The sequence below is a fragment of the Phallusia mammillata genome, chromosome 6, assembly GCF_965637545.1.
Source record: "Phallusia mammillata chromosome 6, kaPhaMamm4.hap1.1, whole genome shotgun sequence".
In the NCBI taxonomy this organism is placed as follows: domain Eukaryota; kingdom Metazoa; phylum Chordata; class Ascidiacea; order Phlebobranchia; family Ascidiidae; genus Phallusia; species Phallusia mammillata.
In genome coordinates this window covers 18,810,933-18,834,690 of record NC_137257.1, presented here as the reverse complement: position 1 = coordinate 18,834,690, position 23,758 = coordinate 18,810,933, and the positions used below count along the sequence as shown (strand labels likewise).

At 40.8% G+C, this 23,758-nt stretch overlaps 62 non-coding genes across 62 annotated transcripts; 46 read left to right on the top strand and 16 right to left on the bottom strand.

Moving 5' to 3' along the window:
- The first annotated feature begins 596 nt into the window (after window positions 1–596).
- On the top strand, window positions 597–669 carry Trnav-aac (transfer RNA valine (anticodon AAC)). The gene has a single exon. It is a non-coding gene; the product is annotated as a tRNA-Val (tRNA).
- A 151-nt stretch (window positions 670–820) lies between these two features.
- Window positions 821–894, bottom strand: Trnar-ucu (transfer RNA arginine (anticodon UCU)). The gene has a single exon. It is a non-coding gene; the product is annotated as a tRNA-Arg (tRNA).
- Window positions 895–1,086: 192 nt separating this feature from the next.
- Trnav-cac (transfer RNA valine (anticodon CAC)) lies at window positions 1,087–1,160 on the top strand. Its single transcript has one exon. It is a non-coding gene; the product is annotated as a tRNA-Val (tRNA).
- Window positions 1,161–1,515: 355 nt separating this feature from the next.
- Trnav-aac (transfer RNA valine (anticodon AAC)) lies at window positions 1,516–1,588 on the top strand. The gene has a single exon. It is a non-coding gene; the product is annotated as a tRNA-Val (tRNA).
- Window positions 1,589–1,938: 350 nt separating this feature from the next.
- On the top strand, window positions 1,939–2,011 carry Trnav-aac (transfer RNA valine (anticodon AAC)). Its single transcript has one exon. It is a non-coding gene; the product is annotated as a tRNA-Val (tRNA).
- A 349-nt stretch (window positions 2,012–2,360) lies between these two features.
- On the top strand, window positions 2,361–2,433 carry Trnav-cac (transfer RNA valine (anticodon CAC)). The gene has a single exon. It is a non-coding gene; the product is annotated as a tRNA-Val (tRNA).
- A 349-nt stretch (window positions 2,434–2,782) lies between these two features.
- Window positions 2,783–2,855, top strand: Trnav-aac (transfer RNA valine (anticodon AAC)). Its single transcript has one exon. It is a non-coding gene; the product is annotated as a tRNA-Val (tRNA).
- A 350-nt stretch (window positions 2,856–3,205) lies between these two features.
- Trnav-aac (transfer RNA valine (anticodon AAC)) lies at window positions 3,206–3,278 on the top strand. The gene has a single exon. It is a non-coding gene; the product is annotated as a tRNA-Val (tRNA).
- A 151-nt stretch (window positions 3,279–3,429) lies between these two features.
- Window positions 3,430–3,503, bottom strand: Trnar-ucu (transfer RNA arginine (anticodon UCU)). The gene has a single exon. It is a non-coding gene; the product is annotated as a tRNA-Arg (tRNA).
- A 192-nt stretch (window positions 3,504–3,695) lies between these two features.
- On the top strand, window positions 3,696–3,769 carry Trnav-cac (transfer RNA valine (anticodon CAC)). The gene has a single exon. It is a non-coding gene; the product is annotated as a tRNA-Val (tRNA).
- Window positions 3,770–3,919: 150 nt separating this feature from the next.
- Window positions 3,920–3,993, bottom strand: Trnar-ucu (transfer RNA arginine (anticodon UCU)). Its single transcript has one exon. It is a non-coding gene; the product is annotated as a tRNA-Arg (tRNA).
- Window positions 3,994–4,124: 131 nt separating this feature from the next.
- On the top strand, window positions 4,125–4,197 carry Trnav-aac (transfer RNA valine (anticodon AAC)). The gene has a single exon. It is a non-coding gene; the product is annotated as a tRNA-Val (tRNA).
- Window positions 4,198–4,969: 772 nt separating this feature from the next.
- Window positions 4,970–5,042, top strand: Trnav-aac (transfer RNA valine (anticodon AAC)). Its single transcript has one exon. It is a non-coding gene; the product is annotated as a tRNA-Val (tRNA).
- A 151-nt stretch (window positions 5,043–5,193) lies between these two features.
- Trnar-ucu (transfer RNA arginine (anticodon UCU)) lies at window positions 5,194–5,267 on the bottom strand. The gene has a single exon. It is a non-coding gene; the product is annotated as a tRNA-Arg (tRNA).
- A 192-nt stretch (window positions 5,268–5,459) lies between these two features.
- On the top strand, window positions 5,460–5,533 carry Trnav-cac (transfer RNA valine (anticodon CAC)). The gene has a single exon. It is a non-coding gene; the product is annotated as a tRNA-Val (tRNA).
- Window positions 5,534–6,733: 1,200 nt separating this feature from the next.
- On the top strand, window positions 6,734–6,806 carry Trnav-cac (transfer RNA valine (anticodon CAC)). Its single transcript has one exon. It is a non-coding gene; the product is annotated as a tRNA-Val (tRNA).
- A 349-nt stretch (window positions 6,807–7,155) lies between these two features.
- Trnav-aac (transfer RNA valine (anticodon AAC)) lies at window positions 7,156–7,228 on the top strand. Its single transcript has one exon. It is a non-coding gene; the product is annotated as a tRNA-Val (tRNA).
- Window positions 7,229–7,578: 350 nt separating this feature from the next.
- Window positions 7,579–7,651, top strand: Trnav-aac (transfer RNA valine (anticodon AAC)). Its single transcript has one exon. It is a non-coding gene; the product is annotated as a tRNA-Val (tRNA).
- A 151-nt stretch (window positions 7,652–7,802) lies between these two features.
- Window positions 7,803–7,876, bottom strand: Trnar-ucu (transfer RNA arginine (anticodon UCU)). The gene has a single exon. It is a non-coding gene; the product is annotated as a tRNA-Arg (tRNA).
- A 192-nt stretch (window positions 7,877–8,068) lies between these two features.
- Trnav-cac (transfer RNA valine (anticodon CAC)) lies at window positions 8,069–8,142 on the top strand. The gene has a single exon. It is a non-coding gene; the product is annotated as a tRNA-Val (tRNA).
- A 355-nt stretch (window positions 8,143–8,497) lies between these two features.
- Trnav-aac (transfer RNA valine (anticodon AAC)) lies at window positions 8,498–8,570 on the top strand. The gene has a single exon. It is a non-coding gene; the product is annotated as a tRNA-Val (tRNA).
- Window positions 8,571–8,920: 350 nt separating this feature from the next.
- Window positions 8,921–8,993, top strand: Trnav-aac (transfer RNA valine (anticodon AAC)). Its single transcript has one exon. It is a non-coding gene; the product is annotated as a tRNA-Val (tRNA).
- Window positions 8,994–9,342: 349 nt separating this feature from the next.
- Trnav-cac (transfer RNA valine (anticodon CAC)) lies at window positions 9,343–9,415 on the top strand. Its single transcript has one exon. It is a non-coding gene; the product is annotated as a tRNA-Val (tRNA).
- Window positions 9,416–9,764: 349 nt separating this feature from the next.
- On the top strand, window positions 9,765–9,837 carry Trnav-aac (transfer RNA valine (anticodon AAC)). Its single transcript has one exon. It is a non-coding gene; the product is annotated as a tRNA-Val (tRNA).
- A 350-nt stretch (window positions 9,838–10,187) lies between these two features.
- On the top strand, window positions 10,188–10,260 carry Trnav-cac (transfer RNA valine (anticodon CAC)). The gene has a single exon. It is a non-coding gene; the product is annotated as a tRNA-Val (tRNA).
- Window positions 10,261–10,609: 349 nt separating this feature from the next.
- Window positions 10,610–10,682, top strand: Trnav-aac (transfer RNA valine (anticodon AAC)). Its single transcript has one exon. It is a non-coding gene; the product is annotated as a tRNA-Val (tRNA).
- Window positions 10,683–11,455: 773 nt separating this feature from the next.
- On the top strand, window positions 11,456–11,528 carry Trnav-cac (transfer RNA valine (anticodon CAC)). Its single transcript has one exon. It is a non-coding gene; the product is annotated as a tRNA-Val (tRNA).
- A 349-nt stretch (window positions 11,529–11,877) lies between these two features.
- Trnav-aac (transfer RNA valine (anticodon AAC)) lies at window positions 11,878–11,950 on the top strand. The gene has a single exon. It is a non-coding gene; the product is annotated as a tRNA-Val (tRNA).
- A 350-nt stretch (window positions 11,951–12,300) lies between these two features.
- On the top strand, window positions 12,301–12,373 carry Trnav-cac (transfer RNA valine (anticodon CAC)). The gene has a single exon. It is a non-coding gene; the product is annotated as a tRNA-Val (tRNA).
- A 349-nt stretch (window positions 12,374–12,722) lies between these two features.
- Trnav-aac (transfer RNA valine (anticodon AAC)) lies at window positions 12,723–12,795 on the top strand. Its single transcript has one exon. It is a non-coding gene; the product is annotated as a tRNA-Val (tRNA).
- Window positions 12,796–13,145: 350 nt separating this feature from the next.
- On the top strand, window positions 13,146–13,218 carry Trnav-aac (transfer RNA valine (anticodon AAC)). The gene has a single exon. It is a non-coding gene; the product is annotated as a tRNA-Val (tRNA).
- A 350-nt stretch (window positions 13,219–13,568) lies between these two features.
- On the top strand, window positions 13,569–13,641 carry Trnav-aac (transfer RNA valine (anticodon AAC)). The gene has a single exon. It is a non-coding gene; the product is annotated as a tRNA-Val (tRNA).
- Window positions 13,642–13,991: 350 nt separating this feature from the next.
- Trnav-aac (transfer RNA valine (anticodon AAC)) lies at window positions 13,992–14,064 on the top strand. The gene has a single exon. It is a non-coding gene; the product is annotated as a tRNA-Val (tRNA).
- Window positions 14,065–14,413: 349 nt separating this feature from the next.
- Window positions 14,414–14,486, top strand: Trnav-aac (transfer RNA valine (anticodon AAC)). The gene has a single exon. It is a non-coding gene; the product is annotated as a tRNA-Val (tRNA).
- Window positions 14,487–14,637: 151 nt separating this feature from the next.
- On the bottom strand, window positions 14,638–14,711 carry Trnar-ucu (transfer RNA arginine (anticodon UCU)). Its single transcript has one exon. It is a non-coding gene; the product is annotated as a tRNA-Arg (tRNA).
- A 192-nt stretch (window positions 14,712–14,903) lies between these two features.
- On the top strand, window positions 14,904–14,977 carry Trnav-cac (transfer RNA valine (anticodon CAC)). The gene has a single exon. It is a non-coding gene; the product is annotated as a tRNA-Val (tRNA).
- A 150-nt stretch (window positions 14,978–15,127) lies between these two features.
- Window positions 15,128–15,201, bottom strand: Trnar-ucu (transfer RNA arginine (anticodon UCU)). The gene has a single exon. It is a non-coding gene; the product is annotated as a tRNA-Arg (tRNA).
- A 131-nt stretch (window positions 15,202–15,332) lies between these two features.
- Window positions 15,333–15,405, top strand: Trnav-aac (transfer RNA valine (anticodon AAC)). The gene has a single exon. It is a non-coding gene; the product is annotated as a tRNA-Val (tRNA).
- Window positions 15,406–16,177: 772 nt separating this feature from the next.
- On the top strand, window positions 16,178–16,250 carry Trnav-aac (transfer RNA valine (anticodon AAC)). The gene has a single exon. It is a non-coding gene; the product is annotated as a tRNA-Val (tRNA).
- Window positions 16,251–16,401: 151 nt separating this feature from the next.
- On the bottom strand, window positions 16,402–16,475 carry Trnar-ucu (transfer RNA arginine (anticodon UCU)). The gene has a single exon. It is a non-coding gene; the product is annotated as a tRNA-Arg (tRNA).
- Window positions 16,476–16,667: 192 nt separating this feature from the next.
- On the top strand, window positions 16,668–16,741 carry Trnav-cac (transfer RNA valine (anticodon CAC)). Its single transcript has one exon. It is a non-coding gene; the product is annotated as a tRNA-Val (tRNA).
- A 150-nt stretch (window positions 16,742–16,891) lies between these two features.
- Window positions 16,892–16,965, bottom strand: Trnar-ucu (transfer RNA arginine (anticodon UCU)). Its single transcript has one exon. It is a non-coding gene; the product is annotated as a tRNA-Arg (tRNA).
- Window positions 16,966–17,096: 131 nt separating this feature from the next.
- Trnav-aac (transfer RNA valine (anticodon AAC)) lies at window positions 17,097–17,169 on the top strand. The gene has a single exon. It is a non-coding gene; the product is annotated as a tRNA-Val (tRNA).
- A 773-nt stretch (window positions 17,170–17,942) lies between these two features.
- On the top strand, window positions 17,943–18,015 carry Trnav-aac (transfer RNA valine (anticodon AAC)). The gene has a single exon. It is a non-coding gene; the product is annotated as a tRNA-Val (tRNA).
- Window positions 18,016–18,166: 151 nt separating this feature from the next.
- Trnar-ucu (transfer RNA arginine (anticodon UCU)) lies at window positions 18,167–18,240 on the bottom strand. The gene has a single exon. It is a non-coding gene; the product is annotated as a tRNA-Arg (tRNA).
- A 192-nt stretch (window positions 18,241–18,432) lies between these two features.
- Window positions 18,433–18,506, top strand: Trnav-cac (transfer RNA valine (anticodon CAC)). Its single transcript has one exon. It is a non-coding gene; the product is annotated as a tRNA-Val (tRNA).
- Window positions 18,507–18,656: 150 nt separating this feature from the next.
- On the bottom strand, window positions 18,657–18,730 carry Trnar-ucu (transfer RNA arginine (anticodon UCU)). The gene has a single exon. It is a non-coding gene; the product is annotated as a tRNA-Arg (tRNA).
- Window positions 18,731–18,861: 131 nt separating this feature from the next.
- Window positions 18,862–18,934, top strand: Trnav-aac (transfer RNA valine (anticodon AAC)). The gene has a single exon. It is a non-coding gene; the product is annotated as a tRNA-Val (tRNA).
- Window positions 18,935–19,284: 350 nt separating this feature from the next.
- Trnav-aac (transfer RNA valine (anticodon AAC)) lies at window positions 19,285–19,357 on the top strand. The gene has a single exon. It is a non-coding gene; the product is annotated as a tRNA-Val (tRNA).
- A 411-nt stretch (window positions 19,358–19,768) lies between these two features.
- Window positions 19,769–19,842, top strand: Trnav-cac (transfer RNA valine (anticodon CAC)). Its single transcript has one exon. It is a non-coding gene; the product is annotated as a tRNA-Val (tRNA).
- Window positions 19,843–19,992: 150 nt separating this feature from the next.
- Window positions 19,993–20,066, bottom strand: Trnar-ucu (transfer RNA arginine (anticodon UCU)). Its single transcript has one exon. It is a non-coding gene; the product is annotated as a tRNA-Arg (tRNA).
- A 131-nt stretch (window positions 20,067–20,197) lies between these two features.
- Window positions 20,198–20,270, top strand: Trnav-aac (transfer RNA valine (anticodon AAC)). The gene has a single exon. It is a non-coding gene; the product is annotated as a tRNA-Val (tRNA).
- Window positions 20,271–21,042: 772 nt separating this feature from the next.
- Trnav-aac (transfer RNA valine (anticodon AAC)) lies at window positions 21,043–21,115 on the top strand. Its single transcript has one exon. It is a non-coding gene; the product is annotated as a tRNA-Val (tRNA).
- A 151-nt stretch (window positions 21,116–21,266) lies between these two features.
- On the bottom strand, window positions 21,267–21,340 carry Trnar-ucu (transfer RNA arginine (anticodon UCU)). The gene has a single exon. It is a non-coding gene; the product is annotated as a tRNA-Arg (tRNA).
- Window positions 21,341–21,532: 192 nt separating this feature from the next.
- Trnav-cac (transfer RNA valine (anticodon CAC)) lies at window positions 21,533–21,606 on the top strand. Its single transcript has one exon. It is a non-coding gene; the product is annotated as a tRNA-Val (tRNA).
- Window positions 21,607–21,756: 150 nt separating this feature from the next.
- Window positions 21,757–21,830, bottom strand: Trnar-ucu (transfer RNA arginine (anticodon UCU)). Its single transcript has one exon. It is a non-coding gene; the product is annotated as a tRNA-Arg (tRNA).
- Window positions 21,831–21,961: 131 nt separating this feature from the next.
- Window positions 21,962–22,034, top strand: Trnav-aac (transfer RNA valine (anticodon AAC)). The gene has a single exon. It is a non-coding gene; the product is annotated as a tRNA-Val (tRNA).
- A 349-nt stretch (window positions 22,035–22,383) lies between these two features.
- On the top strand, window positions 22,384–22,456 carry Trnav-aac (transfer RNA valine (anticodon AAC)). The gene has a single exon. It is a non-coding gene; the product is annotated as a tRNA-Val (tRNA).
- A 350-nt stretch (window positions 22,457–22,806) lies between these two features.
- Window positions 22,807–22,879, top strand: Trnav-aac (transfer RNA valine (anticodon AAC)). Its single transcript has one exon. It is a non-coding gene; the product is annotated as a tRNA-Val (tRNA).
- Window positions 22,880–23,030: 151 nt separating this feature from the next.
- Trnar-ucu (transfer RNA arginine (anticodon UCU)) lies at window positions 23,031–23,104 on the bottom strand. The gene has a single exon. It is a non-coding gene; the product is annotated as a tRNA-Arg (tRNA).
- A 193-nt stretch (window positions 23,105–23,297) lies between these two features.
- Window positions 23,298–23,370, top strand: Trnav-cac (transfer RNA valine (anticodon CAC)). The gene has a single exon. It is a non-coding gene; the product is annotated as a tRNA-Val (tRNA).
- Window positions 23,371–23,520: 150 nt separating this feature from the next.
- On the bottom strand, window positions 23,521–23,594 carry Trnar-ucu (transfer RNA arginine (anticodon UCU)). Its single transcript has one exon. It is a non-coding gene; the product is annotated as a tRNA-Arg (tRNA).
- Between the last annotated feature and the right edge of the window lie 164 nt (window positions 23,595–23,758).

Below are 23,758 nucleotides of genomic sequence, written 5' to 3'. Positions count from 1 at the left end.
TGGATTAGAAGTCCAGCGCGCTAATCCATTGCGCCACAGAGACATTGGAAACTCTATCAAATTCTCAGTGACTTGCAATGTCACAATTTGTGACAAATTGGGTTGGAAAACAACCAGATTTCTTAAGGCAACCACCAAACTACTGGACGGCGATTAAGCGAACCTTTTCATGTGGTTTCCGTAGTGTAGTGGTTATCACGTTCGCCTAACACGAGAAAGGTCCCCAGTTCGACCCTGGGCGGAAAAAACTTTTCTTTGTTCTCTGAGATTTAAAATTTCTGCATTATATTTCAATAGCTAGACTCATTTTCTTGGTTTAGATTTTACAACCTTCAAGAAAAATCAAATGTGTTTTTTACTTCACAAAAGATCGTTTAATGACATGACAATGAAAAGTACATCCCTGCCGGGACTCGAACCCCTGGATTAGAAGTCCAGCGCGCTAATCCATTGCGCCATAGAGATATTGGGAACTCTATCAAATTCTCAGTGACTTGCAATGTCACAATTTGTGACAAATTGGGTTGGAAAACAACCAGATTTCTTAAGGCAACCACCAAACTACTGGACGGCGATTAAGCGAACCTTTCCATGTGGTTTCCGTAGTGTAGTGGTTATCACGTTCGCCTAACACGCGAAAGGTCCCCAGTTCGAGCCTGGGCGGAAACAAACTTTTCTCTGTTTTCTGAGATTTAAAGCATCTGCATTATATTTCAATAGCTTGACTCATTTCCTTGGTTTAGCTTTTACAACCTTCCAGAAAAATCAAATTTGGTTTTTACTTCAAAAACATAGTTTTACGATGTGACACTAAAAAGTACATCCCTGCCGGGACTCGAACCCGGAACCTCTGGATTAGAAGTCCAGCGCGCTAATCCATTGCGCCACAGAGACATTGGGAAGTCTATCAAATTCTCTGTGACTTGCAATGTCACAATTTGTGACAAAATTATCGCTTGCCCGATGTTTCAAATGATTCTTTCCAGACATGTCGGTGTCCACTAGTTCTATTTTGTGTTGGAAAACAACCAGGTTTTTAGGCAACCGTCAAACTACTGGACGGCGATTAACCGAATCTTACCATGTGTTTTCCGTAGTGTAGTGGTTATCACGTTCGCTTCACCCGCGATAGGTCCCCAGTTCGAGCCTGGGCGGAAACAAACTTTTCTTTGTTCTCTGAGTTTGAAGTATCTGTATTACATTTCAATTCCTAGATTCGTTTTCTTGATTTAGCTTTTACAACCTTACAGAAAAATCAAATTTGTTTTTTACTTCAAAAACATAGTTTTATGATGTGACAATAAAAAGTACATCCCTGCCGGGACTCCAACCCGGAACCTCTGCATTAGAAGTCCATCGCGATCATCCATTGCGCCACAGAGACATTGGGAACTCTATCAAATTCTCAGTGACTTGCAATGTCACAATTTGTGACAAATTGTGTTGGAAAACAACCAGATTTCTTAAGGCAACCACCAAACTACTGGACGGCGATTAAGCCAACCTTTTCATGTGGTTTCCGTAGTGTAGTGGTTATCACGTTCGCCTAACACGCGAAAGGTCCCCACTTCGAGCCTGGGCGGAAACAAACTTTTCTTTGTTCTCTGAGATTTAAAATTTCTGCATTATATTTCAATAGCTAGACTCATTTTCTTAGTTTAGATTTTACAAGCTTCAAGAATAATCAAATGTGTTTTTTACTTCACAAAAGATCGTTTAATGTCATGACAATGAAAAGTACATCCCTGCCGGGACTCGAACCCCTGGATTAGAAGTTCAGCGCGCTAATCCATTGCGCCACAGAGACATTGGGAACTCTATCAAATTCTCAGTGACTTCCAATGTCACAATGTGTGACAAATTGTGTTGGAAAACAACCAGATTTCTTAAGGCAACCACCAAACTACTGGACGGCGATTAAGCGAACCTTTTCATGTGGTTTCCGTAGTGTAGTGGTTATCACGTTCGCCTAACACGCGAAAGGTCCCCAGTTCGACCCTGGGCGGAAAAAACTTTTCTTTGTTCTCTGAGATTTAAAATTTCTGCATTATATTTCAATAGCTAGACTCATTTTCTTGGTTTAGATTTTACAACCTTCAAGAAAAATCAAATGTGTTTTTTACTTCACAAAAGATCGTTTAATGACATGACAATGAAAAGTACATCCCTGCCGGGACTCGAACCCCTGGATTAGAAGTCCAGCGCGCTAATCCATTGCGCCACAGAGACATTGGGAACTCTATCAAATTCTCAGTGACTTGCAATGTCACAATTTGTGACAAATTGGGTTGGAAAACAACCAGATTTCTTAAGGCAACCGTCAAACTACTGGACGGCGATTAACCGAATCTTACCATCTGGTTTCCGTAGTGTAGTGGTTATCACGTTCGCCTCACACGCGAAAGGTCCACAGTTCGAGTCTGGGCGGAAACAAACTTTTCTTTGTTCTGTGAGATTTGAAGTATCTGCATTATATTTCAATAGCCAGACTCATTTTCTTGGTTTAGATTTTACAACCTTCAAGAAAAAGCAAATTTGTTTTTTACTTCAAAAAGATCGTTTAATGACATGACAATGAAAAGTACATCCCTGCCGGGACACGAACCCCTGGATTAGAAGTCCTGCGCGCTAATCCATTGCGCCACAGAGACATTGGGAACTCTATCAAATTCTCTGTGACTTGCAATGTCACAATTTGTGACAAATTGAGTTGGAAAACAACCAGATTTCTTTAGGCAACCACCAAACTACTGGACGGCGATTAAGCGAACCTTTTCATGTGGTTTCCGTAGTGTAGTGGTTATCACGTTCGCCTAACATGAGAAAGGTCCCCAGTTCGAGCCTGGGCGGAAACAAACTTTTCTTTGTTCTCTGAGATTTAAAATTTCTGCATTATATTTCAATAGCTAGACTCATTTTCTTGGTTTAGATTTTACAAGCTTCAAGAAAAATCAAATGTGTTTTTTACTTCACAAGAGATCGTTTAATGACATGACAATGAAAAGTACATGCCTGCCGGTACTCGAACGCCTGGATTAGAAGTCCAGCGCGCTAATCCATTGCGCCATAGAGATATTGGGAACTCTATCAAATTCTCAGTGACTTGCAATGTCACAATTTGTGACAAATTGGGTTGGAAAACAACCAGATTTCTTAAGGCAACCACCAAACTACTGGACGGCGATTAAGCGAACCATTCCATGTGGTTTCCGTAGTGTAGTGGTTATCACGTTCGCCTAACACGCGAAAGGTCCCCAGTTCGAGCCTGGGCGGAAACAAACTTTTCTCTGTTTTCTGAGATTTAAAGCATCTGCATTATATTTCAATAGCTTGACTCATTTCCTTGGTTTAGCTTTTACAACCTTCCAGAAAAATCAAATTTGGTTTTTACTTCAAAAACATAGTTTTACGATGTGACACTAAAAAGTACATCCCTGCCGGGACTCGAACCCGGAACCTCTGGATTAGAAGTCCAGCGCGCTAATCCATTGCGCCACAGAGACATTGGGAAGTCTATCAAATTCTCTGTGACTTGCAATGTCACAATTTGTGACAAAATTATCGCTTGCCCGATGTTTCAAATGATTCTTTCCAGACATGTCGGTGTCCACTAGTTCTATTTTGTGTTGGAAAACAACCAGGTTTTTAGGCAACCGTCAAACTACTGGACGGCGATTAACCGAATCTTACCATGTGTTTTCCGTAGTGTAGTGGTTATCACGTTCGCTTCACCCGCGATAGGTCCCCAGTTCGAGCCTGGGCGGAAACAAACTTTTCTTTGTTCTCTGAGTTTGAAGTATCTGTATTACATTTCAATTCCTAGATTCGTTTTCTTGATTTAGCTTTTACAACCTTACAGAAAAATCAAATTTGTTTTTTACTTCAAAAACATAGTTTTATGATGTGACAATAAAAAGTACATCCCTGCCGGGACTCCAACCCGGAACCTCTGCATTAGAAGTCCAGCGCGCTAATCCATTGCGCCACAGAGACATTGGGAACTCTATCAAATTCTCAGTGACTTGCAATGTCACAATTTGTGACAAATTGTGTTGGAAAACAACCAGATTTCTTAAGGCAACCACCAAACTACTGGACGGCGTTTAAGCGAACCTTTTCATGTGGTTTCCGTAGTGTAGTGGTTATCACGTTCGCCTAACACGCGAAAGGTCCCCACTTCGAGCCTGGGCGGAAACAAACTTTTCTTTGTTCTCTGAGATTTAAAATTTCTGCATTATATTTCAATAGCTAGACTCATTTTCTTAGTTTAGATTTTACAAGCTTCAAGAATAATCAAATGTGTTTTTTATTTCACAAAAGATCGTTTAATGACATGACAATGAAAAGTACATCCCTGCCGGGACTCCAACCCCTGGATTAGAAGTCCAGCGCGCTAATCCATTGCGCCACAGAGACATTGGAAACTCTATCAAATTCTCAGTGACTTGCAATGTCACAATTTGTGACAAATTGGGTTGGAAAACAACCAGATTTCTTAAGGCAACCACCAAACTACTGGACGGCGATTAAGCGAACCTTTTCATGTGGTTTCCGTAGTGTAGTGGTTATCACGTTCGCCTAACACGAGAAAGGTCCCCAGTTCGACCCTGGGCGGAAAAAACTTTTCTTTGTTCTCTGAGATTTAAAATTTCTGCATTATATTTCAATAGCTAGACTCATTTTCTTGGTTTAGATTTTACAACCTTCAAGAAAAATCAAATGTGTTTTTTACTTCACAAAAGATCGTTTAATGACATGACAATGAAAAGTACATCCCTGCCGGGACTCGAACCCCTGGATTAGAAGTCCAGCGCGCTAATCCATTGCGCCATAGAGATATTGGGAACTCTATCAAATTCTCAGTGACTTGCAATGTCACAATTTGTGACAAATTGGGTTGGAAAACAACCAGATTTCTTAAGGCAACCACCAAACTACTGGACGGCGATTAAGCGAACCTTTCCATGTGGTTTCCGTAGTGTAGTGGTTATCACGTTCGCCTAACACGCGAAAGGTCCCCAGTTCGAGCCTGGGCGGAAACAAACTTTTCTCTGTTTTCTGAGATTTAAAGCATCTGCATTATATTTCAATAGCTTGACTCATTTCCTTGGTTTAGCTTTTACAACCTTCCAGAAAAATCAAATTTGGTTTTTACTTCAAAAACATAGTTTTACGATGTGACACTAAAAAGTACATCCCTGCCGGGACTCGAACCCGGAACCTCTGGATTAGAAGTCCAGCGCGCTAATCCATTGCGCCACAGAGACATTGGGAAGTCTATCAAATTCTCTGTGACTTGCAATGTCACAATTTGTGACAAAATTATCGCTTGCCCGATGTTTCAAATGATTCTTTCCAGACATGTCGGTGTCCACTAGTTCTATTTTGTGTTGGAAAACAACCAGGTTTTTAGGCAAACGTCAAACTACTGGACGGCGATTAACCGAATCTTACCATGTGTTTTCCGTAGTGTAGTGGTTATCACGTTCGCTTCACCCGCGATAGGTCCCCAGTTCGAGCCTGGGCGGAAACAAACTTTTCTTTGTTCTCTGAGTTTGAAGTATCTGTATTACATTTCAATTCCTAGATTCGTTTTCTTGATTTAGCTTTTACAACCTTACAGAAAAATCAAATTTGTTTTTTACTTCAAAAACATAGTTTTATGATGTGACAATAAAAAGTACATCCCTGCCGGGACTCCAACCCGGAACCTCTGCATTAGAAGTCCATCGCGATCATCCATTGCGCCACAGAGACATTGGGAACTCTATCAAATTCTCAGTGACTTGCAATGTCACAATTTGTGACAAATTGTGTTGGAAAACAACCAGATTTCTTAAGGCAACCACCAAACTACTGGACGGCGATTAAGCCAACCTTTTCATGTGGTTTCCGTAGTGTAGTGGTTATCACGTTCGCCTAACACGAGAAAGGTCCCCACTTCGAGCCTGGGCGGAAACAAACTTTTCTTTGTTCTCTGAGATTTAAAATTTCTGCATTATATTTCAATAGCTAGACTCATTTTCTTAGTTTAGATTTTACAAGCTTCAAGAATAATCAAATGTGTTTTTTACTTCACAAAAGATCGTTTAATGTCATGACAATGAAAAGTACATCCCTGCCGGGACTCGAACCCCTGGATTAGAAGTTCAGCGCGCTAATCCATTGCGCCACAGAGACATTGGGAACTCTATCAAATTCTCAGTGACTTCCAATGTCACAATGTGTGACAAATTGTGTTGGAAAACAACCAGATTTCTTAAGGCAACCACCAAACTACTGGACGGCGATTAAGCGAACCTTTTCATGTGGTTTCCGTAGTGTAGTGGTTATCACGTTCGCCTAACACGCGAAAGGTCCCCACTTCGACCCTGGGCGGAAAAAACTTTTCTTTGTTCTCTGAGATTTAAAATTTCTGCATTATATTTCAATAGCTAGACTCATTTTCTTGGTTTAGATTTTACAACCTTCAAGAAAAATCAAATGTGTTTTTTATTTCACAAAAGATCGTTTAATGACATGACAATGAAAAGTACATCCCTGCCGGGACTCGAACCCCTGGATTAGAAGTCCAGCGCGCTAATCCATTGCGCCACAGAGACATTGGGAACTCTATCAAATTCTCAGTGACTTGCAATGTCACAATTTGTGACAAATTGGGTTGGAAAACAACCAGATTTCTTAAGGCAACCGTCAAACTACTGGACGGCGATTAACCGAATCTTACCATCTGGTTTCCGTAGTGTAGTGGTTATCACGTTCGCCTCACACGCGAAAGGTCCACAGTTCGAGTCTGGGCGGAAACAAACTTTTCTTTGTTCTCTGAGATTTGAAGTATCTGCATTATATTTCAATAGCTAGACTCATTTTCTTGGTTTAGATTTTACAACCTTCAAGAAAAAGCAAATTTGTTTTTTACTTCAAAAAGATCGTTTAATGACATGACAATGAAAAGTACATCCCTGCCGGGACACGAACCCCTGGATTAGAAGTCCTGCGCGCTAATCCATTGCGCCACAGAGACATTGGGAACTCTATCAAATTCTCTGTGACTTGCAATGTCACAATTTGTGACAAATTGAGTTGGAAAACAACCAGATTTCTTTAGGCAACCACCAAACTACTGGACGGCGATTAAGCGAACCTTTTCATGTGGTTTCCGTAGTGTAGTGGTTATCACGTTCGCCTAACATGAGAAAGGTCCCCAGTTCGAGCCTGGGCGGAAACAAACTTTTCTTTGTTCTCTGAGATTTAAAATTTCTGCATTATATTTCAATAGCTAGACTCATTTTCTTGGTTTAGATTTTACAAGCTTCAAGAAAAATCAAATGTGTTTTTTACTTCACAAGAGATCGTTTAATGACATGACAATGAAAAGTACATGCCTGCCGGTACTCGAACGCCTGGATTAGAAGTCCAGCGCGCTAATCCATTGCGCCATAGAGATATTGGGAACTCTATCAAATTCTCAGTGACTTGCAATGTCACAATTTGTGACAAATTGGGTTGGAAAACAACCAGATTTCTTAAGGCAACCACCAAACTACTGGACGGCGATTAAGCGAACCTTTCCATGTGGTTTCCGTAGTGTAGTGGTTATCACGTTCGCCTAACACGCGAAAGGTCCCCAGTTCGAGCCTGGGCGGAAACAAACTTTTCTCTGTTTTCTGAGATTTAAAGCATCTGCATTATATTTCAATAGCTTGACTCATTTCCTTGGTTTAGCTTTTACAACCTTCCAGAAAAATCAAATTTGGTTTTTACTTCAAAAACATAGTTTTACGATGTGACACTAAAAAGTACATCCCTGCCGGGACTCGAACCCGGAACCTCTGGATTAGAAGTCCAGCGCGCTAATCCATTGCACCACAGAGACATTGGGAAGTCTATCAAATTCTCTGTGACTTGCAATGTCACAATTTGTGACAAAATTATCGCTTGCCCGATGTTTCAAATGATTCTTTCCAGACATGTCGGTGTCCACTAGTTCTATTTTGTGTTGGAAAACAACCAGGTTTTTAGGCAACCGTCAAACTACTGGACGGCGATTAACCGAATCTTACCATGTGTTTTCCGTAGTGTAGTGGTTATCACGTTCGCTTCACCCGCGATAGGTCCCCAGTTCGAGCCTGGGCGGAAACAAACTTTTCTTTGTTCTCTGAGTTTGAAGTATCTGTATTACATTTCAATTCCTAGATTCGTTTTCTTGATTTAGCTTTTACAACCTTACAGAAAAATCAAATTTGTTTTTTACTTCAAAAACATAGTTTTATGATGTGACAATAAAAAGTACATCCCTGCCGGGACTCCAACCCGGAACCTCTGCATTAGAAGTCCATCGCGATCATCCATTGCGCCACAGAGACATTGGGAACTCTATCAAATTCTCAGTGACTTGCAATGTCACAATTTGTGACAAATTGTGTTGGAAAACAACCAGATTTCTTAAGGCAACCACCAAACTACTGGACGGCGTTTAAGCGAACCTTTTCATGTGGTTTCCGTAGTGTAGTGGTTATCACGTTCGCCTAACACGCGAAAGGTCCCCACTTCGAGCCTGGGCGGAAACAAACTTTTCTTTGTTCTCTGAGATTTAAAATTTCTGCATTATATTTCAATAGCTAGACTCATTTTCTTAGTTTAGATTTTACAAGCTTCAAGAATAATCAAATGTGTTTTTTACTTCACAAAAGATCGTTTAATGTCATGACAATGAAAAGTACATCCCTGCCGGGACTCGAACCCCTGGATTAGAAGTTCAGCGCGCTAATCCATTGCGCCACAGAGACATTGGGAACTCTATCAAATTCTCAGTGACTTCCAATGTCACAATGTGTGACAAATTGTGTTGGAAAACAACCAGATTTCTTAAGGCAACCACCAAACTACTGGACGGCGATTAAGCGAACCTTTTCATGTGGTTTCCGTAGTGTAGTGGTTATCACGTTCGCCTAACACGCGAAAGGTCCCCAGTTCGACCCTGGGCGGAAAAAACTTTTCTTTGTTCTCTGAGATTTAAAATTTCTGCATTATATTTCAATAGCTAGACTCATTTTCTTGGTTTAGATTTTACAACCTTCAAGAAAAATCAAATGTGTTCTTTATTTCACAAAAGATCGTTTAATGACATGACAATGAAAAGTACATCCCTGCCGGGACTCGAACCCCTGGATTAGAAGTCCAGCGCGCTAATCCATTGCGCCACAGAGACATTGGGAACTCTATCAAATTCTCAGTGACTTGCAATGTCACAATTTGTGACAAATTGGGTTGGAAAACAACCAGATTTCTTAAGGCAACCGTCAAACTACTGGACGGCGATTAACCGAATCTTACCATCTGGTTTCCGTAGTGTAGTGGTTATCACGTTCGCCTCACACGCGAAAGGTCCACAGTTCGAGTCTGGGCGGAAACAAACTTTTCTTTGTTCTGTGAGATTTGAAGTATCTGCATTATATTTCAATAGCCAGACTCATTTTCTTGGTTTAGATTTTACAACCTTCAAGAAAAAGCAAATTTGTTTTTTACTTCAAAAAGATCGTTTAATGACATGACAATGAAAAGTACATCCCTGCCGGGACACGAACCCCTGGATTAGAAGTCCTGCGCGCTAATCCATTGCGCCACAGAGACATTGGGAACTCTATCAAATTCTCTGTGACTTGCAATGTCACAATTTGTGACAAATTGAGTTGGAAAACAACCAGATTTCTTTAGGCAACCACCAAACTACTGGACGGCGATTAAGCGAACCTTTTCATGTGGTTTCCGTAGTGTAGTGGTTATCACGTTCGCCTAACATGAGAAAGGTCCCCAGTTCGAGCCTGGGCGGAAACAAACTTTTCTTTGTTCTCTGAGATTTAAAATTTCTGCATTATATTTCAATAGCTAGACTCATTTTCTTGGTTTAGATTTTACAAGCTTCAAGAAAAATCAAATGTGTTTTTTACTTCACAAGAGATCGTTTAATGACATGACAATGAAAAGTACATGCCTGCCGGTACTCGAACGCCTGGATTAGAAGTCCAGCGCGCTAATCCATTGCGCCACAGAGACATTGGGAACTCTATCAAATTCTCAGTGACTTGCAATGTCACAATTTGTGACAAAATGGGTTGGAAAACAACCAGATTTCTTAAGGCAACCGTCAAACTACTGGACGGCGATTAACCGAATCTTACCATCTGGTTTCCGTAGTGTAGTGCTTATCACGTTCGCCTCACACGCGAAAGGTCCACAGTTCGAGTCTGGGCGGAAACAAACTTTTCTCTGTTTTCTGAGATTTGAAGTATCTGCATTATATTTCAATAGCTAGACTCATTTTCTTGGTTTAGATTTTACAACCTTCAAGAAAAAGCAAATTTGTTTTTTACTTCAAAAAGATCGTTTAATGACATGACAATGAAAAGTACATCCCTGCCGGGACACGAACCCCTGGATTAGTAGTCCTGCGCGCTAATCCATTGCGCCACAGAGACATTGGGAACTCTATCAAATTCTCTGTGACTTGCAATGTCACAATTTGTGACAAATTGAGTTGGAAAACAACCAGATTTCTTTAGGCAACCACCAAACTACTGGACGGCGATTAAGCGAACCTTTTCATGTGGTTTCCGTAGTGTAGTGGTTATCACGTTCGCCTAACACGCGAAAGGTCCCCAGTTCGAGCCTGGGCGGAAACAAACTTTTCTTTGTTCTCTGAGATTTAAAATTTCTGCATTATATTTCAATAGCTAGACTCATTTTCTTGGTTTAGATTTTGCAAGCTTCAAGAAAAATCAAAAGTGTTTTTTACTTCACAAAAGAGCGTTTAATGACATGACAATGAAAAGTACATGCCTGCCGGGACTCGAACCCCTGGATTAGAAGTCCAGCGCGCTAATCCATTGCGCCACAGAGACATTGGGAACTCTATCAAATTCTCAGTGACTTGCAATGTCACAATTTGTGACAAAATGGGTTGGAAAACAACCAGATTTCTTAAGGCAACCACAAAATTACTGGACGGCGATTAAGCGAACCTTTTCATGTGGTTTCCTTAGTGTAGTGGTTATCACCTTCGCCTAACACGCGAAAGGTCCCCAGTTCGAGCCTGGACGGAAACAAACTTTTCTTTGTTCTCTGAGATTCAAAATTTCTGCATTATATTTCAATAGCTAGACTCATTTTCTTGGTTTAGATTTTACAACCTTCAAGAAAAATCAAATGTGTTTTTTACTTCACAAAAGATCGTTTAATGACATGACAATGAAAAGTACATCCCTGCCGGGACTCGAACCCCTGGATTAGAAGTCCAGCGCGCTAATCCATTGCGCCACAGAGACATTGGGAACTCTATCAAATTCTCAGTGACTTGCAATGTCACAATTTGTGACAAAATGGGTTGGAAAACAACCAGATTTCTTAAGGCAACCGTCAAACTACTGGACGGCGATTAACCGAATCTTACCATGTGGTTTCCGTAGTGTAGTGGTTATCACGTTCGCCTCACACGCGAAAGGTCCACAGTTCGAGTCTGGGCGGAAACAAACTTTTCTCTGTTTTCTGAGATTTGAAGTATCTGCATTATATTTCAATAGCTAGACTCATTTTCTTGGTTTAGATTTTACAACCTTCAAGAAAAAGCAAATTTGTTTTTTACTTCAAAAAGATCGTTTAATGACATGACAATGAAAAGTACATCCCTGCCGGGACTCGAACCCCTGGATTTGTAGTCCAGCGCGCTAATCCATTGACCCACAGAGACATTGGGAACTATATCAAGTTCTCTGCGACTTGCAATGTCACAATTTGTGACAAATTGAGTTGGAAAACAACCAGATTTCTTAAGGCAACCACCAAACTACTGGATGGCGATTAAGCGAACCTTTTCATGTGGTTTCCGTAGTGTAGTGGTTATCACGTTCGCCTAACACGCGAAAGGTCCCCAGTTCGAGCCTGGGCGGAAACAAACTTTTCTTTGTTCTCTGAGATTTAAAATTTCTGCATTATATTTCAATAGCTAGACTCATTTTCTTGGTTTAGATTTTACAACCTTCAAGAAAAATCAAATGTGTTTTTTACTTCACGAAAGATCGTTTAATGACATGACAATGAAAAGTACATCCCTGCCGGGACTCGAACCCCTGGATTAGAAGTCCAGCGTGCTAATCCATTGCGCCACTGAGACATTGGGAACTCTATCAAATTCTCAGTGACTTGCAATGTCACAATTTGTGACAAATTGGGTTGGAAAACAACCAGATTTCTTAAGGCAACCACCAAACTACTGGACGGCGATTAACCGAATCTTACCATCTGGTTTCCGTAGTGTAGTGGTTATCACGTTCGCCTCACACGCGAAAGGTCCACAGTTCGAGTCTGGGCGGAAACAAACTTTTCTCTGTTTTCTGAGATTTGAAGTATCTGCATTATATTTCAATAGCTAGACTCATTTTCTTGGTTTAGATTTTACAACCTTCAAGAAAAAGCAAATTTGTTTTTTACTTCAAAAAGATCGTTTAATGACATGACAATGAAAAGTACATCCCTGCCGGGACACGAACCCCTGGATTAGAAGTCCTGCGCGCTAATCCATTGCGCCACAGAGACATTGGGAACTCTATCAAATTCTCTGTGACTTGCAATGTCACAATTTGTGACAAATTGGGTTGGAAAACAACCAGATTTCTTAAGGCAACCACCAAATTACTGGACGGCGATTAAGCGAACCTTTTCATGTGGTTTCCGTAGTGAAGTGGTTATCACGTTCGCCTAACACGCGAAAGGTCCCCAGTTCGAGCCTGGGCGGAAACAAACTTTTCTTTGTTCTCTGAGATTTAAAATTTCTGCATTATATTTCAATAGCTAGACTCATTTTCTTGGTTTAGATTTTACAACCTTCAAGAAAAATCAAATGTGTTTTTTACTTCACAAAAGATCGTTTAATGACATGACAATGAAAAGTACATCCCTGCCGGGACTCGAACCCCTGGATTAGTAGTCCAGCGCGCTAATCCATTGAGCCACAGAGACATTGGGAACTATATCAAATTCTCTGCGACTTGCAATGTCACAATTTGTGACAAATTGAGTTGGAAAACAACCAGATTTCTTAAGGCAACCACCAAACTACTGGATGGCGATTAAGCGAACCTTTTCATGTGGTTTCCGTAGTGTAGTGGTTATCACGTTCGCCTAACACGCGAAAGGTCCCCAGTTCGAGCCTGGGCGGAAACAAACTTTTCTTTGTTCTCTGAGATTTAAAATTTCTGCATTATTTTTCAATAGCTAGACTCATTTTCTTGGTTTAGATTTTACAAGCTTCAAGAAAAATCAAATGTGTTTTTTACTTCACGAAAGATCGTTTAATGACATGACAATGAAAAGTACATCCCTGCCGGGACTCGAACCCCTGGATTAGAAGTCCAGCGTGCTAATCCATTGCGCCACTGAGACATTGGGAACTCTATCAAATTCTCAGTGACTTGCAATGTCACAATTTGTGACAAATTGGGTTGGAAAACAACCAGATTTCTTAAGGCAACCACCAAACTACTGGACGGCGATTAAGCCAACCTTTTCATGTGATTTCCGTAGTGTAGTGGTTATCACGTTCGCCTAACACGCGAAAGGTTCCCAGTTCGAGCCTGGACGGAAACAAACTTTTCTTTGTTCTCTGAGATTTAAAATTTCTGGATTATAGTTCAATAGCTAGACTCATTTTCTTGGTTTAGATTTTACAACCTTCAAGAAAAATCAAATGTGTTTTTTACTTCACAAAAGATCGTTTAATGACATGACAATGAAAAGTACATCCCTGCCGGGACTCGAACCCCTGGATTAGAAGTCCAGCGCGCTAATCCATTGCGCCACAGAGACATTGGGAACTCTATCAAATTCTCAGTGACTTGCAATGTCACAATTTGTGACAAATTGGGTTGGAAAACAACCAGATTTCTTAAGGCAACCACCAAACTACTGGACGGCGATTAAGCGAACCTTTCCATGTGGTTTCCGTAGTGTAGTGGTTATCACGTTCGCCTAACACGCGAAAGGTCCCCAGTTCGAGCCTGGGCGGAAAAAACTTTTCTTTGTTCTCTGAGATTTAAAATTTCTGCATTATAGTTCAATAGCTGGACTCATTTTCTTGGTTTAGATTTTACAAGCTTCAAGAAAAATCAAATGTGTTTTTTACTTCACAAAAGATCGTTTAATGACATGACAATGAAAAGTACATCCCTGCCGGGACTCGAACCCCTGGATTAGAAGTCCAGCGCGCTAATCCATTGCGCCACAGAGATATTGGGAACTCTATCAAATTCTCAGTGACTTGCAATGTCACAATTTGTGACAAATTGGGTTGGAAAACAACCAGATTCCTTAAGGCAACCACCAAACTACTGGACGGCGATTAAGCGAACCTTTCCATGTGGTTTCCGTAGTGTAGTGGTTATCACGTTCGCCTAACACGCGAAAGGTCCCCAGTTCGAGCCTGGGCGGAAACAAACTTTTCTCTGTTTTCTGAGATTTAAAGCATCTGCATTATATTTCAATAGCTTGACTCATTTCCTTGGTTTAGCTTTTACAACCTTCCAGAAAAATCAAATTTGGTTTTTACTTCAAAAACATAGTTTTATGATGTGACACTAAAAAGTACATCCCTGCCGGGACTCGAACCCGGAACCTCTGGATTAGAAGTCCAGCGCGCTAATCCATTGCGACACAGAGACATTGGGAAGTCTATCAAATTCTCTGTGATTTGCAATGTCACAATTTGTGACAAAATTATCGCTTGCCCGATGTTTCAAATGATTCTTTCCAGACATGTCGGTGTCCACTAGTTCTATTTTGTGTTGGAATACAACCAGGTTTTTAGGCAACCGTCAAACTACTGGACGGCGATTAACCGAATCTTACCATGTGTTTTCCGTAGTGTAGTGGTTATCACGTTCGCTTCACCCGCGAAAGGTCCCCAGTTCGAGCCTGGGCGGAAACAAACTTTTCTTTGTTCTCTGAGTTTGAAGTATCTGTATTACATTTCAATTCCTAGATTCGTTTTCTTGATTTAGCTTTTACAACCTTACAGAAAAATCAAATTTGTTTTTTACTTCAAAAACATAGTTTCATGATGTGACAATAAAAAGTACATCCCTGCCGGGACTCCAACCCGGAACCTCTGCATTAGAAGTCCAGCGCGCTAATCCATTGCGCCACAGAGACATTGGGAACTCTATCAAATTCTCAGTGACTTGCAATGTCACAATTTGTGACAAATTGGGTTGGAAAACAACCAGATTTCTTAAGGCAACCACCAAACTACTGGACGGCGTTTAAGCGAACCTTTTCATGTGGTTTCCGTAGTGTAGTGGTTATCACGTTCGCCTAACACGCGAAAGGTCCACAGTTCGAGTCTGGGCGGAAACAAACTTTTCTTTGTTCTCTGAGATTTAAAATTTCTGCATTATATTTCAATAGCTAGACTCATTTTCTTAGTTTAGATTTTACAAGCTTCAAGAATAATCAAATGTGTTTTTTATTTCACAAAAGATCGTTTAATGACATGACAATGAAAAGTACATCCCTGCCGGGACTCGAACCCCTGGATTAGAAGTCCAGCGCGATAATCCATTGCGCCACAGAGACATTGGAAACTCTATCAAATTCTCAGTGACTTGCAATGTCACAATTTGTGACAAATTGGGTTGGAAAACAACCAGATTTCTTAAGGCAACCACCAAACTACTGGACGGCGATTAAGCGAACCTTTTCATGTGGTTTCCGTAGTGTAGTGGTTATCACGTTCGCCTAACACGAGAAAGGTCCCCAGTTCGACCCTGGGCGGAAAAAACTTTTCTTTGTTCTCTGAGATTTAAAATTTCTGCATTATATTTCAATAGCTAGACTCATTTTCTTGGTTTAGATTTTACAACCTTCAAGAAAAATCAAATGTGTTTTTTACTTCACAAAAGATCGTTTAATGACATGACAATGAAAAGTACATCCCTGCCGGGACTCGAACCCCTGGATTAGAAGTCCAGCGCGCTAATCCATTGCGCCACAGAGATATTGGGAACTCTACCAAATTCTCAGTGACTTGCAATGTCACAATTTGTGACAAATTGGGTTGGAAAGCAACCAGATTTCTTAAGGCAACCACCAAACTACTGGACGGCGATTAAGCGAACCTTTCCATGTGGTTTCCGTAGTGTAGTGGTTATCACGTTCGCCTAACACGCGAAAGGTCCCCAGTTCGAGCCTGGGCGGAAACAAACTTTTCTCTGTTTTCTGAGATTTAAAGCATCTGCATTATATTTCAATAGCTTGACTCATTTCCTTGGTTTAGCTTTTACAACCTTCCAGAAAAATCAAATTTGGTTTTTACTTCAAAAACATAGTTTTATGATGTGACACTAAAAAGTACATCCCTGCCGGGACTCGAACCCGGAACCTCTGGATTAGAAGTCCAGCGCGGTAATCCAGTGCGCCACAGAGACATTGGGAAGTCTATCAAATTCTCTGTGACTTGCAATGTCACAATTTGTGACAAAATTATCGCTTGCCCGATGTTTCAAATGATTCTTTCCAGACATGTCGGTGTCCACTAGTTCTATTTTGTGTTGGAAAACAACCAGGTTTTTAGGCAACCGTCAAACTACTGGACGGCGATTAACCGAATCTTACCATGTGTTTTCCGTAGTGTAGTGGTTATCACGTTCGCTTCACCCGCGATAGGTCCCCAGTTCGAGCCTGGGCGGAAACAAACTTTTCTTTGTTCTCTGAGTTTGAAGTATCTGTATTACATTTCAATTCCTAGATTCGTTTTCTTGATTTAGCTTTTACAACCTTACAGAAAAATCAAATTTGTTTTTTACTTCAAAAACATAGTTTTATGATGTGACAATAAAAAGTACATCCCTGCCGGGACTCCAACCCGGAATCTCTGCATTAGAAGTCCAGCGCGCTAATCCATTGCGCCACAGAGACATTGGGAACTCTATCAAATTCTCAGTGACTTGCAATGTCACAATTTGTGACAAATTGTGTTGGAAAACAACCAGATTTCTTAAGGCAACCACCAAACTACTGGACGGCGTTTAAGCGAACCTTTTCATGTGGTTTCCGTAGTGTAGTGGTTATCACGTTCGCCTAACACGCGAAAGGTCCCCACTTCGAGCCTGGGTGGAAACAAACTTTTCTTTGTTCTCTGAGATTTAAAATTTCTGCATTATATTTCAATAGCTAGACTCATTTTCTTAGTTTAGATTTTACAAGCTTCAAGAATAATCAAATGTGTTTTTTATTTCACAAAAGATCGTTTAATGACATGACAATGAAAAGTACATCCCTGCCGGGACTCGAACCCCTGGATTAGAAGTCCAGCGCGCTAATCCATTGCGCCACAGAGACATTGGAAACTCTATCAAATTCTCAGTGACTTGCAATGTCACAATTTGTGACAAATTGGGTTGGAAAACAACCAGATTTCTTAAGGCAACCACCAAACTACTGGACGGCGATTAAGCGAACCTTTTCATGTGGTTTCCGTAGTGTAGTGGTTATCACGTTCGCCTAACACGAGAAAGGTCCCCAGTTCGACCCTGGGCGGAAAAAAACTTTTCTTTGTTCTCTGAGATTTAAAATTTCTGCATTATATTTCAATAGCTAGACTCATTTTCTTGGTTTAGATTTTACAACCTTCAAGAAAAATCAAATGTGTTTTTTACTTCACAAAAGATCGTTTAATGACATGACAATGAAAAGTACATCCCTGCCGGGACTCGAACCCCTGGATTAGAAGTCCAGCGCGCTAATCCATTGCGCCACAGAGATATTGGGAACTCTATCAAATTCTCAGTGACTTGCAATGTCACAATTTGTGACAAATTGGGTTGGAAAACAACCAGATTTCTTAAGGCAACCACCAAACTACTGGACGGCGATTAAGCGAACCTTTCCATATGGTTTCCGTAGTGTAGTGGTTATCACGTTCGCCTAACACGCGAAAGGTCCCCAGTTCGAGCCTGGGCGGAAACAAACTTTTCTCTGTTTTCTGAGATTTAAAGCATCTGCATTATATTTCAATAGCTTGACTCATTTCCTTGGTTTAGCTTTTACAACCTTCCAGAAAAATCAAATTTGGTTTTTACTTCAAAAACATAGTTTTATGATGTGACACTAAAAAGTACATCCCTGCCGGGACTCGAACCCGGAACCTCTGGATTAGAAGTCCAGCGCGCTAATCCATTGCGCCACAGAGACATTGGGAAGTCTATCAAATTCTCTGTGACTTGCAATGTCACAATTTGTGACAAAATTATCGCTTGCCCGATGTTTCAAATGATTCTTTCCAGACATGTCGGTGTCCACCAGTTCTATTTTGTGTTGGAAAACAACCAGGTTTTTAGGCAACCGTCAAACTACTGGACGGCGATTAACCGAATCTTACCATGTGTTTTCCGTAGTGTAGTGGTTATCACGTTCGCTTCACCCGCGATAGGTCCCCAGTTCGAGCCTGGGCGGAAACAAACTTTTCTTTGTTCTCTGAGTTTGAAGTATCTGTATTACATTTCAATTCCTAGATTCGTTTTCTTGATTTAGCTTTTACAACCTTACGGAAAAATCAAATTTGTTTTTTACTTCAAAAACATAGTTTTATGATGTGACAATAAAAAGTACATCCCTGCCGGGACTCCAACCCGGAACCGCTGCATTAGAAGTCCAGCGCGCTAATCCATTGCGCCACAGAGACATTGGGAACTCTATCAAATTCTCAGTGACTTGCAATGTCACAATTTGTGACAAATTGTGTTGGAAAACAACCAGATTTCTTAAGGCAACCACCAAACTACTGGACGGCGTTTAAGCGAACCTTTTCATGTGGTTTCCGTAGTGTAGTGGTTATCACGTTCGCCTAACACGCGAAAGGTCCCCACTTCGAGCCTGGGCGGAAACAAACTTTTCTTTGTTCTCTGAGATTTAAAATTTCTGCATTATATTTCAATAGCTAGACTCATTTTCTTAGTTTAGATTTTACAAGCTTCAAGAATAATCAAATGTGTTTTTTACTTCACAAAAGATCGTTTAATGTCATGACAATGAAAAGTACATCCCTGCCGGGACTCGAACCCCTGGATTAGAAGTTCAGCGCGCTAATCCATTGCGCCACAGAGACATTGGGAACTCTATCAAATTCTCAGTGACTTCCAATGTCACAATGTGTGACAAATTGTGTTGGAAAACAACCAGATTTCTTAAGGCAACCACCAAACTACTGGACGGCGATTAAGCGAACCTTTTCATGTGGTTTCCGTAGTGTAGTGGTTATCACGTTCGCCTAACACGCGAAAGGTCCCCAGTTCGACCCTGGGCGGAAAAAACTTTTCTTTGTTCTCTGAGATTTAAAATTTCTGCATTATATTTCAATAGCTAGACTCATTTTCTTGGTTTAGATTTTACAACCTCCAAGAAAAATCAAATGTGTTTTTTATTTCACAAAAGATCGTTTAATGACATGACAATGAAAAGTACATCCCTGCCGGGACTCGAACCCCCTGGATTAGAAGTCCAGCGCGCTAATCCATTGCGCCACAGAGACATTGGAAACTCTATCAAATTCTCTGTGACTTGCAATGTCACAATTTGTGACAAAATTATCGCTTGCCCGATGTTTCAAATGATTCTTTCCAGACATGTCGGTGTCCACTAGTTCTATTTTGTGTTGGAAAACAACCAGGTTTTTAGGCAACCGTCAAACTACTGGACGGCGATTAACCGAATCTTACCATGTGTTTTCCGTAGTGTAGTGGTTATCACGTTCGCTTCACCCGCGATAGGTCCCCAGTTCGAGCCTGGGCGGAAACAAACTTTTCTTTGTTCTCTGAGTTTGAAGTATCTGTATTACATTTCAATTCCTAGATTCGTTTTCTTGATTTAGCTTTTACAACCTTACAGAAAAATCAAATTTGTTTTTTACTTCAAAAACATAGTTTTATGATGTGACAATAAAAAGTACATCCCTGCCGGGACTCCAACCCGGAATCTCTGCATTAGAAGTCCAGCGCGCTAATCCATTGCGCCACAGAGACATTGGGAACTCTATCAAATTCTCAGTGACTTGCAATGTCACAATTTGTGACAAATTGTGTTGGAAAACAACCAGATTTCTTAAGGCTACCACCAAACTACTGGACGGCGTTTAAGCGAACCTTTTCATGTGGTTTCCGTAGTGTAGTGGTTATCACGTTCGCCTAACACGCGAAAGGTCCCCACTTCGAGCCTGGGTGGAAACAAACTTTTCTTTGTTCTCTGAGATTTAAAATTTCTGCATTATATTTCAATAGCTAGACTCATTTTCTTAGTTTAGATTTTACAAGCTTCAAGAATAATCAAATGTGTTTTTTATTTCACAAAAGATCGTTTAATGACATGACAATGAAAAGTACATCCCTGCCGGGACTCGAACCCCTGGATTAGAAGTCCAGCGCGCTAATCCATTGCGCCACAGAGACATTGGAAACTCTATCAAATTCTCAGTGACTTGCAATGTCACAATTTGTGACAAATTGGGTTGGAAAACAACCAGATTTCTTAAGGCAACCACCAAACTACTGGACGGCGATTAAGCGAACCTTTTCATGTGGTTTCCGTAGTGTAGTGGTTATCACGTTCGCCTAACACGAGAAAGGTCCCCAGTTCGACCCTGGGCGGAAAAAACTTTTCTTTGTTCTCTGAGATTTAAAATTTCTGCATTATATTTCAATAGCTAGACTCATTTTCTTAGTTTAGATTTTACAAGCTTCAAGAATAATCAAATGTGTTTTTTATTTCACAAAAGATCGTTTAATGACATGACAATGAAAAGTACATCCCTGCCGGGACTCGAACCCCTGGATTAGAAGTCCAGCGCGCTAATCCATTGCGCCACAGAGATATTGGGAACTCTATCAAATTCTCAGTGACTTGCAATGTCACAATTTGTGACAAATTGGGTTGGAAAACAACCAGATTTCTTAAGGCAACCACCAAACTACTGGACGGCGATTAAGCGAACCTTTCCATATGGTTTCCGTAGTGTAGTGGTTATCACGTTCGCCTAACACGCGAAAGGTCCCCAGTTCGAGCCTGGGCGGAAACAAACTTTTCTCTGTTTTCTGAGATTTAAAGCATCTGCATTATATTTCAATAGCTTGACTCATTTCCTTGGTTTAGCTTTTACAACCTTCCAGAAAAATCAAATTTGGTTTTTACTTCAAAAACATAGTTTTATGATGTGACACTAAAAAGTACATCCCTGCCGGGACTCGAACCCGGAACCTCTGGATTAGAAGTCCAACGCGCTAATCCATTGCGCCACAGAGACATTGGGAAGTCTATCAAATTCTCTGTGACTTGCAATGTCACAATTTGTGACAAAATTATCGCTTGCCCGATGTTTCAAATGATTCTTTCCAGACATGTCGGTGTCCACCAGTTCTATTTTGTGTTGGAAAACAACCAGGTTTTTAGGCAACCGTCAAACTACTGGACGGCGATTAACCGAATCTTACCATGTGTTTTCCGTAGTGTAGTGGTTATCACGTTCGCTTCACCCGCGATAGGTCCCCAGTTCGAGCCTGGGCGGAAACAAACTTTTCTTTGTTCTCTGAGTTTGAAGTATCTGTATTACATTTCAATTCCTAGATTCGTTTTCTTGATTTAGCTTTTACAACGTTACAGAAAAATCAAATTTGTTTTTTACTTCAAAAACATAGTTTTATGATGTGACAATAAAAAGTACATCCCTGCCGGGACTCCAACCCGGAACCTCTGCATTAGAAGTCCAGCGCGCTAATCCATTGCGCCACAGAGACATTGGGAACTCTATCAAATTCTCAGTGACTTGCAATGTCACAATTTGTGACAAATTGTGTTGGAAAACAACCAGATTTCTTAAGGCAACCACCAAACTACTGGACGGCGTTTAAGCGAACCTTTTCATGTGGTTTCCGTAGTGTAGTGGTTATCACGTTCGCCTAACACGCGAAAGGTCCCCACTTCGAGCCTGGGCGGAAACAAACTTTTCTTTGTTCTCTGAGATTTAAAATTTCTGCATTATATTTCAATAGCTAGACTCATTTTCTTAGTTTAGATTTTACAAGCTTCAAGAATAATCAAATTTGTTTTTTACTTCAAAAACATAGTTTAATGTCATGACAATGAAAAGTACATCCCTGCCGGGACTCGAACCCCTGGATTAGAAGTTCAGCGCGCTAATCCATTGCGCCACAGAGACATTGGGAACTCTATCAAATTCTCAGTGACTTGCAATGTCACAATTTGTGACAAATTGTGTTGGAAAACAACCAGATTTCTTAAGGCAACCACCAAACTACTGGACGGCGTTTAAGCGAACCTTTTCATGTGGTTTCCGTAGTGTAGTGGTTATCACGTTCGCCTAACACGCGAAAGGTTCCCAGTTCGAGCCTGGGCGGAAACAAACTTTTCTTTGTTCTCTGAGATTTAAAATTTCTGGATTATATTTCAATAGCTAGACTCATTTTCTTAGTTTAGATTTTACAAGCTTCAAGAATAATCAAATGTGTTTTTTACTTCACAAAAGATCGTTTAATGTCATGACAATGAAAAGTACATCCCTGCCGGGACTCGAACCCCTGGATTAGAAGTCCAGCGCGCTAATCCATTGCGCCACAGAGACATTGGAAACTCTATCAAATTCTCAGTGACTTGCAATGTCACAATTTGTGACAAATTGGGTTGGAAAACAACCAGATTTCTTAAGGCAACCACCAAACTACTGGATGGCGATTAAGCGAACCTTTCCATGTGGTTTCCGTAGTGTAGTGGTTATCACGTTCGCCTAACACGCGAAAGGTCCCCAGTTCGAGCCTGGGCGGAAAAAAACTTTTCTCTGTTTTCTGAGATTTAAAGCATCTGCATTATATTTCAATAGCTTGACTCATTTCCTTGGTTTAGCTTTTACAACCTTCCAGAAAAATCAAATTTGGTTTTTACTTCAAAAACATAGTTTTATGATGTGACACTAAAAAGTACATCCCTGCCGGGACTCGAACCAGGAACCTCTGGATTAGAAGTCCAGCGCGCTAATCCATTGCGCCACAGAGACATTGGGAAGTCTATCAAATTCTCTGTGACTTGCAATGTCACAATTTGTGACAAAATTATCGCTTGCCCGATGTTTCAAATGATTCTTTCCAGACATGTCGGTGTCCACTAGTTCTATTTTGTGTTGGAAAACAACCAGGTTTTTAGGCAACCGTCAAACTACTGGACGGCGATTAACCGAATCTTACCATGTGGTTTCCGTAGTGTAGTGGTTATCACGTTCGCCTCACACGCGAAAGGTCCCCAGTTCGAGCCTGGGCGGAAACAAACTTTTCTTTGTTCTCTGAGTTTGAAGTATCTGTATTATATTTCAATTCCTAGATTCGTTTTCTTGATTTAGCTTTTACAACCTTACAGAAAAATCAAATTTGTTTTTTAGTTCAAAAACATAGTTTTATGATGTGACAATAAAAAGTACATCCCTGCCGGGACTCCAACCCGGAACCTCTGGATTAGAAGTCCAGCGCGCTAATCCATTGCGCCACAGAGACATTGGGAACTCTAACAAATTATCTGTTTTGTGACAAAATTATCGCTTGCCCGATGTTTCAAATGATTCTTTCCAGACATGTCGGTGTCCACTAGTTCTATTTTGTGTTGGAAAACAACCAGGTTTTTTAGGCAACCGTCAAACTACTGGACGGCGATTAAGCGA